The sequence below is a fragment of the Podarcis pityusensis genome (assembly GCF_964106645.2).
Source record: "Podarcis pityusensis genome assembly, chromosome: 5".
Classification (NCBI taxonomy): domain Eukaryota; kingdom Metazoa; phylum Chordata; class Lepidosauria; order Squamata; family Lacertidae; genus Podarcis; species Podarcis pityusensis.
Genome location: NC_138032.1, coordinates 52,353,056 through 52,368,253, shown reverse-complemented (window position 1 = coordinate 52,368,253; position 15,198 = coordinate 52,353,056).

Here is a 15,198-nt window from a genome sequence, read left to right as displayed (position 1 = left end):
TAAAACAAAATAAAACAAGGGCTCTTTCCATGCACTTTTGTCACACTGCGTATTGAAACAGTATAATTTGACAGCTGTGATATTTGGGGAGGTTTTAAACATGACAGGTCACAAAGCTGCATCTGACCAGTGGAGCCATACAAGGTAATACATAGATTAAATCCCCATTAAAACCAGGTTAAAGCAAGGTGTCAAACTCTTTTTGGTTTATTGGTTCTAATTTCTTTTCCATACTGGGAGACTATTCATTGTAGAACCGCAGATGCAAAATAATGGAAAGAAGGCATGCCAAACATCAGCATGGGTCCGGGGCTGGAGCTTTAATAACCAAGCAGCAATCATCTCTCCCTCTGAGCCAGAATACAATTGATAGCTTAGCTATAACACACAGTAAACCTACCTGACCACTCTAAATTACTGTGAGGTCAGGTGGCTTTTACAGGTAGGCTTCCCCACAGTTCAGCCTGAGAGAAAAAATTTAATTAGTTGTCCAACGAGACAAATACGCACCACAATTTCTCATTCTGGCCAGCCTCTAACTTGTGTTCCCCAGTATCCAGGGTTTTGTTTACATTGTGTTGTAGACCAAGGGAATGTCTTCCTGAAACAGCTGCTGGTTCCCATTTTCCTTGTGTCAACCCCACTTTTTTTTTTAAGGGCCCTGTAGTCCCACACAGGCTCAAGTCACATGACCATTTCATGAACCAGCTGTCAGTCAATGGCTATAAGCACAACCTGTCACTACTTTTCTGTTTTCCACATGGCTCATCGTGAGTGCAATGCTGTAGCTGACTTGAATGAATGAGGCAAATCCCCACCTGTTTGCCACGCTCACACATTCAATCCAGGGAGATAAAAACGAATTTAAAAACCACACTTTCTACATGTGGTTGTGCAAATTGGCTGTGAGCAAAGTCAGGTTTCCAACACTGAATTAAACTTTTCGTGTATTTTTGCCCATTAAAGTACCTCTCCCTCCCAACCCCCAGCAAAGCCTTCCAAGCAGCCAGTTTCGTGGCAAAGATATTTTCTAATAATGAGGCTCAAAGTCAGCTCCCGGCCCAGGTGAGCACGCACACGTTGACTCATTCAAAGAGGGGCTGAAAAGCTCACATTCAGGATGCATTAATCTGAAAACAAGTGTACTTTTGTGTCTGGGGAGTATTATTTTCATTGCCATCAATTTAGTACACAGATAGTCTGCGATTCTAGACTCGCTATCAGGTTGCCCTGAAGACTGAGACCCCTCACCAGGCCACTCTATTTAATTTAGACTAATCTACAGCTAAGTGAAACTTTGTAACCTCTCTGATTTCCTCCTATCATCATGAACACTCTTATTTCCCCTTCCCCTAAATGACCTACTCTGAGCCTTGCCGGGGGAGCTGGGATCAGGAGGAAGAGATGAGTGACCGCCAGGTAATATTAATGGCTATTTGTGTCTACTGACAGCAATTTAGCCAAAGACAGAAATATTTAACTAGTTCATCCCTGATTGTTTTAATGGTTGTTAATCTGGTTTCACTTTATGCCATTTGCCTCTTAGAGGGAAGAACTCTAAGGTGGGGGAAAACCCACGTCATTACATGAGGCAGTGCTAAATTCAGGCCACACACTATACGCAGACAAGTAACTATAGTATTTGAATGTAAAGGCTCTTCCATACTATTGCTGTTTTGGGGTGGGATTCTACCACACACTGTCAAATGCAGGTTATGCATTTACAGTTAACTGAGAGTTTCTTGTGCAACAAACTCAATTCTCCCAAAGAGCAGACTTTTGTGACAAGGAACGTGACAGGAAAACACACCAGGAAAGTGTAGACTAGCACTTGCTTTGACACAACTCCATCTGACCTCCCAGAGAACAAATCAAAATCAATGCTCAGCCAATAGTCAATATCGTTTAATCTCCCTGGAGGCACATCAGGATAAAGGCTTAATAAACAGGTTGCTATAAGACCATTAAAGCCCATTAAAATATTTTCAAACCTTCACCTCCAAAGCGATGAAGATGTGTGCAGAGGTTTGTCTTCCTAAGCTCCATGGGACTTACTCCTAAATAAGTGTGTATAACCTTACAGCTGTAAGTTGCTTTGAAACAAGTATTTTACTTTTAGTTGGTTTGTGGCTCAGATGCAGTAAGTAGCCAGTGGACAATGAATTTGGTATTAGGTTTGGTTTCTTTTCCACCCATATGGCTATTGAATAGCATTAAGAAAATTGATTCCAACATCCCATAGATTTTTATCTGCCTTATCATCATCATCATCATCATCATCATCATTATTAGTAGTAGTAGCAGTGTTTATGGCCCTCTCTTCATTGAATATTTTCAATTCCAAAGTGGGGAACAAAGTAATAAAAATAAACAGAGGAAAACAACAATACACAAAATTTACAGAATCATAAAAAGGTCAAATAACAGCTTAACAATTCTGTCATAGACAAAACTAGAATAACAAAAAATAATAATTCCAATTTAGCCAAATACCTAGGTAAAAACAAACATAACATATTCAAAGAGATTGAAACGGACATCCAAACAGATTTTATTTATTTCATTTAAAATTAAGATAGAAACAGATTAATAGGTGAAATAAGTTTTTACGCTTTTCTCAATGTTCATGTGCATGCCGTATTAATTTCTGTTGTAATTCGATTTGTGCTTCTGATTTTCCTGAATTCATTCCAGAATGAACATGCATTCCTTTCATGCAGATTTGAGTGGCGTGCTCCCGTGGATGCAAAAATGGTCACATGGGCATCACCATTGCTGAGGCAACACTACCTGTTTAGCTGTACTGTGCTGAAACCCTGCAAAGAAATCAAGAGAGTCACAATAGTGACCTCATAGAATTGTAAGGGACCCCAAGAGTCATCTAGTCCAACCCCTTGCAACGCAGGAATATGCAGCTGGCCCATACAAGGATCAAACCCCATGACCTTGGCCTTATCAGCACCACACTCTAAACAGTTGAGCTAACTTTACCAATGATAACATATTCTTTCTCCACTACCCATTGAAGGTGAGGGCAAAGGGGCTACTTGCACTTGCACTTGCTTATACCATCAGTGATATCAGCTGGAAATATGCCATAACAGAAACAAAAATACCCTGTCAATTTGATGCCAAAACAACAACAGATCATGAGGGAAATGGCTGCTTACATAAGTGAAAAACTGCACAAAAGAGGACTGTGGGGTTTTTCAGGGAATGCTTGCATAACTGAAAGTAAACATTTATTTTATTTTATTGTACTCCCAAAAATGTTTCCTGGCAAAAAAATTGACATGGCCCTTGTTTTTATCCTACTTTCTTTGTGTTCACCTTTACAGCTGACAAGATGAAATGGCCTTGTAAAAACTTGGTACTGACTGAAGTGATGATGGAAGGAGTTTTCCCATCTTCTACACCATAGTAGACAAATGTGTTGGCGGGGAGAGTATGTAAATCTGTGAGAGACGCATGAGCGGTGAAGAGGTCAACTAGCATTTTTTATTAAATCTGGCTATGGAATAGTAGTACTGAGTCGAGGGATTCAGTAACTCTTCCAGGTGTCAGAGAACCTGTGTTGATAACACTGGTTTTAACACCACTTACCAACTTACTTCAGTGCATTTATGTGGCCTCAGCAGTTGCTCAGCACCTTGCTGGAGTGTGACTTTGATGATGTCAGTTCCAGTTTAGAATCCTTTCTTTCAGCAAGCTCAGATGAACAACTGAGTATGTGCAGTGCTATTTCTCTAGAAAGAGAGGTGCCGAAACTCACCATGGACTCCTTCCTTGTTCTCTTATAATGGCAGTGGGGCCTGCCGGAACTGAGTTTCAGCAAATTCCAGCTGGAAAAAAGCCCTGAGTGTGTAAGAACTACTTTGAGGCCTGACCACCACCACCCCATTCATTTGAACATGCTTTGCATCAGAGCAAATCTCTCTGGATTTTACTCCTCAGTGGTAGGAAGCAGTTAAAAGATAGAAGAACTGAGATAAGGCTTTAAATATGCTTGGAAACCTCATTGTGTGATTTTCCTTGCAGCTAAGAACGCTGTCTTGTTGCACTATGCCAGATGCCTGCAACTGAGTGCAATAAGATGGTGACAGATCTTTTAGGAAGAACCGTTACCCTTCAACAGATTGATGTCTGAGTCAGAACGCTAGCCAGTGTTGGCAGCTGAGCATGTGCAGTAAGGCTTAAGCTACTATTATCTTTGCACCACCATTAGTATTGTGTTAGTAAATATTGTGCACTCGCTATCTTCAGTCTTCTAATGGGGGTGGGCGGGAGGGAGAGGGTGAATATGTAATTTCAAATATCTTTAGCTCTCAGCTTAATTATATAGTCTGTCTGAATGAAAATTAAATTTTACCTAAGCTCAGTAGGTAATGTAGACAACCCAAACCAAAGGATTAGTTTAAAAGTGTTTTAAAATATTATACGAAAGTTTTAATTACATGGGGAGGGAAATCATAAAACTGTCCAGTAATTACAGCATATTGATTCCATTTCCCCCCTTGAAATGCTAAGACCATTTCAACACATGCAGAATCAATAAACATAATTAAAATATGAGCTCATCAAAACAGCAATTAAATGTACTTAACAGCTTTTGTGGCTTTTTCTCCATATGGTTATTGTGGGAGTGTGAATCTGGCTTGCTAGATAAATGTAACAAAATGAAGTGAAAGCCTAGGAAAAGATTACTGCAGTAACATAAGCAAAGACAATAAAGTTTAGCTCTATAATAAGTTCCAATAAATCAAAAGTTGACAAAAGAAGCAATGTATACAATGGTGAAAATGTAAATTCTGCTTTATATTTCTGTGAAAGTAACACTCTCAATGACTTTTTTTAAAAAAAAAGCCAAATCAAATCTCTTTCCCATCATAGAAGCTCTTGCAAACATCACAACATGCAGGTTTATCTACATTCTTTTTGATCATGTGTGCAACTTTGTGTATCTTTGGAAACATTGTGTACACTACGAGAAATTCATTCTAAAATGCTGATGAATGTTCATGAGGCCTTAAAAAAAGAAAAGAAAATCACACACCGATGAGCAGAACTGAACTTAAGAATGGAAAAATGAGAGAAACCTAAACTTACAGATTTGTGCATCCATACCACAGACACCACACCCTTTGAGTTTATTGTCTGCCCCTTTACATCCAAGGACACTAGCAGGGCAGGCATTGCATCTAGCTTTCCTTTCAGGTCCCTCTCCTTCCATGTTTAGTTCCCCAGAACGCCAGGTCATTCCTGCCTCAGTTTTAGCTGAAGGTAGCAACAAGATGCCTTAGGTTTTCCCTGTCGGTGGCTTTGCTTCCTGCCACACCTTTAAGCCACAACTTGCCTCCTCACTTTTATTACATTTCTATACAGTGGTACCTCGGGTTAAGAACTTAATCCGTTCTGGAGGTCTGTTCTTAACCTGAAACTGTTCTTAACCTGAAGCACCACTTTAGCTAATGGGGCCTCCCGCTGCCGCCGCGCCGCCGGAGCACGATTTCTGTTCTTATCCTGAACCTGAGGTAATATTTCTGGGTTAGCGGAGTCTGTAACCTGAAGCATGTGTAACCTGAAGCGTATGTAACCCAAGGTACCACTGTAATACCTTTCCTCCGCAGATTTCAAGGTGGCGTGCATCTCCACTCCAGTTTTACCTTCACAAGAACCCTGCGAGATAGTTTAGAATGAGAGGGAGTCACCAGTCTGAGGTCATGCCTAAGCGGGGATCTGAACCTAGATCTCTCCAGCGTTAGTTTATCGCTCTTAACCACTATGCCACACGAGCTCCAGCTTCTCTGCATAGGGCAAGTGAACATCAAGTTGAATCCAGGTAAATTTCCCACTTGGTTTCGCCATCTATCCTCCTCAGCACAAGCCAAACAGCAGTCTAGATCACTTTAATTCACTTCTGATTATATTCTGCAGATTTGGTCCAGGAAGATCTTATATTTTACCAGCTAAGCAAAGTCTTTGGACTTACAGGAAAGGAAGTATATGGCATAAGCACAGCAAGGCTTCAGGCTCCCCCAGCTGGCCCAGATGTACTACTTAGTAGCTTCCTTATGCTTTCTGAACCTTTCTCCCCATTGTTTATTATGATGGTGCTGTCACGATGGAATATATGGTATTAAATTCTAAATCTAGCATGCTACAGTGGCCACATATTTTACCATGTTGTCTTACAGGAGGCAAAATGTCTGGCAATTACATCTGCCTTTTAAAGCAGAAAATTGATTTTAAGAGTGCTGAAATTCAAAACAGACGATTGAGGACAAAAATATCTCTTAGTAATAATAAACCTTTTAATTTTAACCACCCACTCCAATTTTAGTGGAGGAAGCCCACTTGCACCCAAAATTTTGCAGAGACCTAGTGGTTTCTGGCTGACTCAGCTACCAGATTGTCCCTAGAGTTTTAGACCACAGCTATTTGCATTCCTGTAATTCACAGCATGTGTAAATAATGAGCTTTTGTGGCAGGATAACTTTGATGGTGATTTTTGGACTCTTTTGCCATTACATTTGGACAAGATTCGAGAAGGTTTTCTTACAAGCAAAAGTGTGACAGAGTATAAGAATGCAGCTCCACACCAGAAGAAGTGAATCTAAGGAAATAATCCACTGTTTCCCCCTTGCATGAGTGATATGGAGCACAAACTGTTTGAGCCACTGATATCCAGTTGCTAATAACTTGCTCATATGTTTTGTGTTGCTTGATTGCGTGTGTAGGTCCCCAGGCCACCCCTCAAATAACTTCACACATAACACGTAATTTTAGTTTTGGTTTTTTGGGCACTATTTTGGCCACAACTTTATTAAAATACAAAATCAGTGAGTGGTTGTTTAGACATTGGTTATGACTATCTGTCCCCCCGCCTGGGACAGAACTGACATCCCGAGGTCCGATTGGTAGCCAGTAGAAGGGAAAGTCAAACTTGGGGGTCATTTGAGCTAAGCGTCGAACCCATGCCGCTCACCCCAGCAGCTCCCCGAAAGCTTGCTGGCCCTGGTCCCATGACAGGGATTCCCATGACAGGGATTGGGCGGCCCTGGTCCCATGACAGGGATTGGACGAAATCGTGGCAAGCCCCAGGATTCCTTTAACGGAATTCCCTTCAGCACAATAGGAGGGGCAGGCACAGCCTATCCTGACGCCTCCACCACCAGCATATTATAACCAATGCCTAACCGCAACCTTACAAGTTGTGACGAATTGCTGAGTAGTAGGCAAAAACCAAATGACACAGCCAATCACCAAATGGCAAAATTCCTACTAGGCCCCTGCGCCAAGGCAGACGACCCCATGACAGGCAAAGCAAGGTCAACCAGAAAAGAGGGCGGGCGGGGGGGTGATCCGTGCACCAATATTTAAAGACTATGGTCCCACCCACCCAACTTGCAACATACAATTTGCCCCAGCAACCCGGTTATCCAATCACAATGCCAGGCAACAACTATTAACCTGCCTGGCAACAAGAGGCCTGGCCCGGTGGCCCACACCGCAACACGTGCTCTCATTTATTGGAGAACACGCTTTCCCAGAACGAGTGTTCAGCATTCCATGAAAAAAGGAACAAGGTACATATCTAGAGCCAGTTTTCTTACCTGATGCCACACCATGCTCTACACTTGGGAGAAAGGGAGGGGTGTCTCAGATGGAGAGGGAGGCAGAGACAGAGAAGAGTATGTGGTCTGCATGTGTGATCTGGGTGAGAGAGCAGGAGATGGACTTGGGCAGAGAGAGAGAGAGAAGGGAGAAATGGGTGGATGGATCCATATATGAGAAGTATATCAATGTGCACAAGAGAGAGATGCATGTGTGTCTGTGGTCTGCATGGCTATGGTGAGTGTGGACATGTGCTGTGTGAGACTGTGTGTGGTGTGGCCATCTTGAAATTTTTCCTGTTACTGGGGAATGCTCCCTGTTGTGAATAGGCAACGGTGGCAAGCATGATAGTCTGGGAGGGAGAAAGCAGCAGCAATGACTGTATCCTTCTACTTTTATGTGATCCCATGCCTCCCCTCCCATGGCAGCCATTTTGTGACTAGCATCCACCACACTTTTTCAAAATTCAAAATGTGCCCTAAAATAAGCTTCTCATGGGCATCTGGTTGGCCACTGTGAGAACAAGACGCTGGACTAAATGGGCCTTTGGACTGGTCCAGAAGACTCTTCTTATGTTTTTAAGTACATTCTTCTATGGAATCGGTTAACACATGGCATTCAGAATCAAGCAATGAGATATCAGGTGATGGACACGTCTATATGAACCAGCCTCTAGCCTTCTAAATTATTGAACTAAGAATAGGAAGCAGAGTTTGTTATCTTGTGAGGCTTAAACATGCACATTGTATCTACCTAAATAATCACATTAAATTAAATAAATCTGCCATGACAAGCATGGTCTCAAAATTTTATTTATTATTTATTATAATTATCAATCACTCCACAGCACAGTTTTCTGGGTAATGTATGGAAAATCTATAGCAAAACTTAAAAGACAACAATCTATAAAATACCATCAAAATACCATAGTAAAATCCATACCCAGCAGAAAGAATAAAATCTAAAAGCAACAACAGTCAATTTACTTAGTCATATCAAAAGCTAAGACCATATTTTAAAAGCTAAAAATAGCTCAGCTGTGATAAAAGAGACAAGATTAATAACAGTCTTACATGATGTTAATTAAGAATATGAGGATGTTAAAAAGCCCTGGGAGAATAGAAAGTCATACTCTGGCACCAAAAAAAAGCCAGCCATGTAGTAGAGTGGATGTCAAACTCAGGTCCAGCCATTCAGGCCTTCAAAAGGTCTAACGATGATGGTGATGGTGATTCCATGCTTGTATCTTTCATGTAAAGGTCAAATGCCCAAGGCTACCATCCAAAACACACTGAGGGGAAGTCCCATTGTAGTCAGTGGGGCTCACATCCAAGCAGACATATATAAAACTGCTATAAAATAATCCTGAGTAAGGTAATTTACATGTCAACTCAAAAGTACATGCCATTGGTCTTATTCCTAAGTAAGTGAGCATAGGATCCCAACCTTACCTGGATAACATAGTTAGATAGGCTGCATCGGCACAATATTGAATCATGCCATTGGTCCATCTAGCTCAGTATTGTCAGCACTGACTGAAAGCAGCTCTCCTGGGTTTCAGAATGAGAGCCGTTCCCTGCCCTGTTCAGAGATCAGGCATCTTATGGCCCTCAGCATCATTAATGTCCTCCAAAAAGTGGAAACAAAACAGACTTTAGGGTAGGGGAAAAGACAACTTGTAGACTGAAATCTTTTCTTTGAAATCTACATTTCAAGATGTGTAAAGGTAAAGGTAAAAGGACCCCTGACCATTAGGTCCAGTCGTGGCCAACTCTGGGGTTGTGGCGCTCATCTCGCTTTATTGGCCGAGGGAACCGGCGTACAGCTTCCGGGTCATGTGGCCAGCATGACTAAGCAGCTTCTGGCGAACCAGAGCAGCGCACGGAAACGCCGTTTACCTTCCCGCCGGAGTGGTACCTATTTATCTACTTGCACTTTGATGTGCTTTTGAGCTGCTAGGTTGGCAGGAGCAGGGACCCAGCAACGGGAGCTCACCCCGTCGCGGGGATTCGAACCGCCGACCTTCTGCTCAGCAAGTCCTAGGCTCTGTGGTTTAACCCACAGCGCCACCCACGTCCCTATTTCAAGATGTGAGCTGTGTGCTAATTCTCAGCTGCTGAAGCAGCCCTTTTGTCTCAGCCAAAAAAACCCCTCTCAGGTGCTTAATGGTCCCAACAAAAACACATGTGTGTTTACATAGTACTTCAAGCACTATTTGGGGTGAGAAATAGGTTGTGTTTTAGGCTGTGTACACACCATACATGTCTTCCCCTCAAAGGATCCTGAGAATTGCAGTTTATTAAGGGAGCTGGGAATTGTAGCAGTGTGAGGGGTAAACTCCAGTTCCCAAGATTCTTTGGAAGAAGTTATATGATTTAAATGTATGGTGTGTGCACAGTGCCTATGTGACTAAAGACCACTGTTCCTATCCTGTGTGGAATTTTTGTTGTTGCTGTTGTTGCAGGTAAAAAACATGTGGTCACATGTACAGCCAAGTCATTTGAAAATAATCACAAAACAGGGAGCCAATATATACAGAAGTGGGATAGTTTAAAGATGGGAAAGAGCAGAATGAGACGAGCAGTAAAAATGCAGTTAAGAAATTAATCAGCAGTGTTCCATGAGAGCTGCTATATCAGTTTCCATATGTAAACCCATCGCCTCCTGCAAGCAATGGGGATCTTTTTAAGGCCTAACCATAGGTTGGAGGAGCCAGAAATAAAAGGGTTGAGTCAACCATCAGACAGAAACAATTGGCTGAAATGCAGCCAAAACCAAACTACTGGCTTAATCAATGACGTCCGTACCGCACAGAGACTTCATGTTCAGGCTCTAGAAGTCTGACATATCAGCCAAAGAATGAATCCTTTCAATAATAAGCCAAAAATGCTAATTAGCCTAAGAAACCAGCGGTATATGAAGATTATTATTCATAGATAATATGTATTTTTTCCCATTTTTGCCCAGCCAATTGTCTTCAGTGCTCAGAGTGTCTGAAGCAAAAGTTTATTTTCATTTCGTCGTTTCTTCCCCTCCCTTTTGCCTTCTCCCTCCGACCTCAAAAGACTAATTATCAAAGTATTAAGCATGTTTCTAAAATACGACTGAACCCATCATCATAAGCAAATGTGCTGAAGAATGTACCCTATTATTCGAAATGACAGGATGTATATAAAGCCCATATGTTTTCAAAAGGGTTTCTGTCAGTATTAATCAAAATGTTGGCAAATTTATGAACACACTGAACAGCACGCCTGCCATATGGGTAATCTCTCTCCTTTAATATTGGGAATTTGAATTAATAATAAACACTGTAGAGCAACCTCAAATGAGACAGAACCAATAATGTGAAAGCCAGAAAAAATAAAGTAACTTCTGAACTTGATTCTGCAGTGTTCGCTTTTAGTCTTCCCTCAGATGATCTCTGGATGCTCAGATAGTTACCTCCGGCAGTGTCATAAGGCAGAGTTTGGTTTCTCATGCTTACTGCAGTATGCCGTTAGGCCAAGTTGTTGATTGCTGATGGTTTGGGACAGGGCTAGAATTAGGAGCAGTATTCCTGGGCATCTGCCAGGATCCTTGCATCCTGGAGAGCCCCACTGCTGATCCCTACCCTGCCTCCCCACCCCCTCCACTTTTGAGGGTCTAGCTGGCACTCTAAGTAGCTCCCATTCCTTTATTTTGCACAGCGCCCCCAACCTAGCATTGCTCTGGGGCATTGTAGGATGTGTGACAGGGGGACTGGACCTGTTAGACCCTACATCTCTCAATCCGCATACTTTAGGCTGCAATCCTAATCTCATTTACCAGGGAGTAAGCCCCACATAATTTAGTAGGCCTCACTTCTGAGTAGACAGTTAGGATGTCAGCCATAGTTTATCCTAAAATGCACAAGCAGTGAAAGTCGCACAGACACAGTTCTTCTGGAGCTAGGCAGAATATAGCAAAGTATTATAGTCTCCACCTTGGGGCATGAATGAATGCAAAATTTGAACTTTTAGAAGACATCTGAAGGCAGCCCTGTTTAGGGAAGCTTTTAATGTTTAACAGACTATTGTATTTTAATATTTTGTTGGAAACCTCCCAGAGTGGCTGAGGAAACCCAGCCAGATGGGTGGGGTATAAATAATAAATTGTTGTTGTTGTTGTTAACTTAGAGAAACCCGTGGAGGAGAATTTTAGTCTTAGTCATTTTTGCCCCACAATTGCCCCATGCTCTGTTTAACCATGAATACATATCTGGAGTTGGGTTCTATTGTGCTAGCTTTCTCTTTAATTTCAGTGGGACATCTCTATGCCTCTGTCTTAGCTATTCTAGGAGAAAGAAACAGGGTAAGGGGCAGTTACAGCAAGGGTGACTCCAGAAGAAGTTCATTTGCAATAATAAAGGGATGGCATTAGGGGAATAAGGATTTTTGCAATGCGCATTCAGTAGAAGCACACCATGACTCTAAAAGCTAGGAGAGCAAATAAGGTAGCTGAAACTAGCCCTTGCTTTTCCTGCGGTGTCATCCGTGAGCTGCAGTGATCAAACTGCAGCAGATGCTTCAGTCAAGAATGGAATTAAGTTGAAACAAATGGGATAGCAGATGGGAGAAGATCAGAAAAGTGAGAGGTTGCAGAATACAACTGTATATACTAAAAGCAAAGTCAGTTCTCCATGTGCAGTCCTTATGTAGCCAAAACTGCACCATCCACGCACAAGAGGGAAATATCAGCAAGCGTAGAGTAATGAAAGGTTTGAAGATGTAACCCCCCCAAAAAAGAACAACTTTGGGGGCAGAAAGGCTAAGGAAACAAAAACAGATGGCACCACCAAACAATGCAAAGAAGACTGATCATGCTCAGTGGGCATGGAATGCTGTGGGTCTTTTACGGGGAAAAGGGTGGTGATGGGATGAGGTATCCCAGAAGGAGGCACAACTAGTCAGTTTAGTAAGTTTGCATAAAGATTATGGGTGATTATCTGACTATAACCTGTAGGCTGCAGCTGTGCTGTATTTCAGTTCATGCTCTAGCCTCAAGGGGTTGTGGTGCATTGGTTTCAGTGTCTTCTGGCTAACAACATTGAGAGCAGGCTTACTTAGAAGTTCTCCAGAGTGTGCTGGTTCAGACAAGCATATGCATGTCATGTGGGCTCCACTGACATTAAGTCTCAATGTCAGTGGAGCCCATCAGATAGCGGACAGAAGTTTCCTCCGTAAAAAAGGCACTCTCAGATAATTATTCTTCAGCAAATGTTCCAACCTGAATGAGAGCTTACTTTTACTTAGCCTTGCATAATGTATCTACATTTCTGCAGTCTGCTCTTTTTTTCTGATTTCAAAAGGGGCAATGTAAATATTTATCTCAAAAATGCACATGCCTAATCATCTGTATTTATTATATTGTACCAACCATATAAGGGGAAACCTATATATCTGGCCTTGCTAACTTCATGACTATAAATTATTGTGGATGCCTCTCCCATGCCTTCATTTCATAATCTTATCTATATTTATACTTGCTGTTCACTACAGGTTAAATTTATGAGGGCCTCACAAACATGCCTATACCAATGAGACAGGGTTATTAAAGAACTATAGAAAGCTTGCCGTTATCTGAAGACAGCAAAGCTGCATTTATGGCTGTATCTGTCCAGGCCAGTGCAGAAATCTTGATGGGATCATGAGCATGTGAATGGTAAGGCAGACATCACAGCGAAGCCCTGAGAAAAATCATCCTATGGATTCCCAGCCATGTCATCCATTTATTCATGGTCGTTGTTCAGGCATCAGTTTAATCTGGTGATAATTTCACAGTACTTTGTCTCCTGAGTAGTAAAAAGTGTGGTAAAAACCCACACACTTAGACAAGCCTCTTGTTGAAGCTTCATGGCTCTAGGAAGCATGAGAGCATCCATGGGTGTTATCAGGAATGAATGCTGTGAGGTGAAATGGTGGGAATATACTGATAATGCAGAAATAATACTAGCCGTTTTTACCCCTGATCAATAAGAATGGCGTGTGTAGTTTGTAGTTGTCTTGTCATCACATGGTGGGGATAGGGAAATTCAATTCACTTTGCAGTTAAAGGTGAATCTCCCTGATTAACACATTCCAAAATAATCTGGGAACTGAAATGCAGATATTCTTTTAAATTCACACTTATCTGAATTTTGCAATGTGGTTCACCAGCCAAGTAATGTATACAATACACATATACTGATGTAAAGTGTGTGGGGGGGGGAGAGAATAGCACAGAATACAAAATGCATTATATTAGGGAAATTGTTTTCCAAAAATTTTATAATAGGCAAAATTTCATACAACAATTCATAAACAAAAGCATTAATATAAAATGCTAACAAATGTTTGTGAGGACTTTTTAAACAAATGCAAACCGATGCGGAAAATGTGGCAAACTGAATTTAAGATTGGGAAAATGAGAAATTGATACTGACAGATTTGTCCACCCTTCAAGATTGTGAAGGGAGTTTTTGTGCATAAATTGTGGTATGATTAAAGAGAAGTGGATGTTAACAATTCAACACTGGGGAGCAAGTAATTTGGCTCAACTGATGAGTTTCTCCACTTCTTAAACCTGTCTCTGTGGCTATAATTTGAGTCCTACCAGCCATTGATGGATTGTCAGCAAGAATTCTTTTCCACCTATGGTCAGGTTGGGCTGTGGAGGAGGGGGGAAGCATTTCCACCCACTCTGGAAGCTTCTAGTTGTTGCAGAAACATGTGATGTTTTATTGCATGCTGTTTTCGGAGGCAGCTTCCGCCACCCTTTTTATTGCTGTTGTCTGAAGAGCTATTTATCACAGCCATCTTACTCTGACTGATGGCCACTCCCCTTGCACCTGTTCTTTCCTTCATTGCAGATCTGAAAACAAAGAAGGCTCAGAGATTTAACCTGGATCCATCAGTGTAACCTAATTTCATGACACAGTTGCTTTGGCAATAACAGTTCTCTGGAGAATTTTTCTTTTACTTGCAAGTAGATATCGATTCTAAGGTCATTGGTGGAAACTGTATAAATATACCTGAACATGTACAGTTTCAATCTGAACCATAACCCCTGCTGATTGGGAAACCTGCATAGCATGGCATAGACATGTAGGTTGTATTCTAACCCCCCACTTACTTGAGAGCAGGCCCTCTTGAATTCAATAGGACTTCTAAGTAGAGATAGTTAGGATTGTGTTGTTGAATGTGAACCATCATCCACACTTACTTCAAAGGCTCTCTCACAGGCTACAGTAGAATTTATCCCCGAGTAAACATAGAGATGATGGGAGGGTGGTTTTCTACATCTAGAATGGTTCCAGAGAGCAATTTTGTTTATTTCATTTTAATAATTTTGGCTGGGGAAATAGGTTCTTATTTATTTATTTATTTATTTATTTATTTATTTATTTCAATTTTAAAAATCTTCCTCATCTTTAAGATTGATTTTAATAAAAAAAAAAAATGTGTGTGTAGAAGTGTTTCATGTCACCAAAGACTTGCAAGATCCTGTTGCATAGCCTGGAGACATGTGCATCTACTTTGGATCTAGACATCAGTACACAGTGGTAGGGCTTTGAAAGCCCCTCTG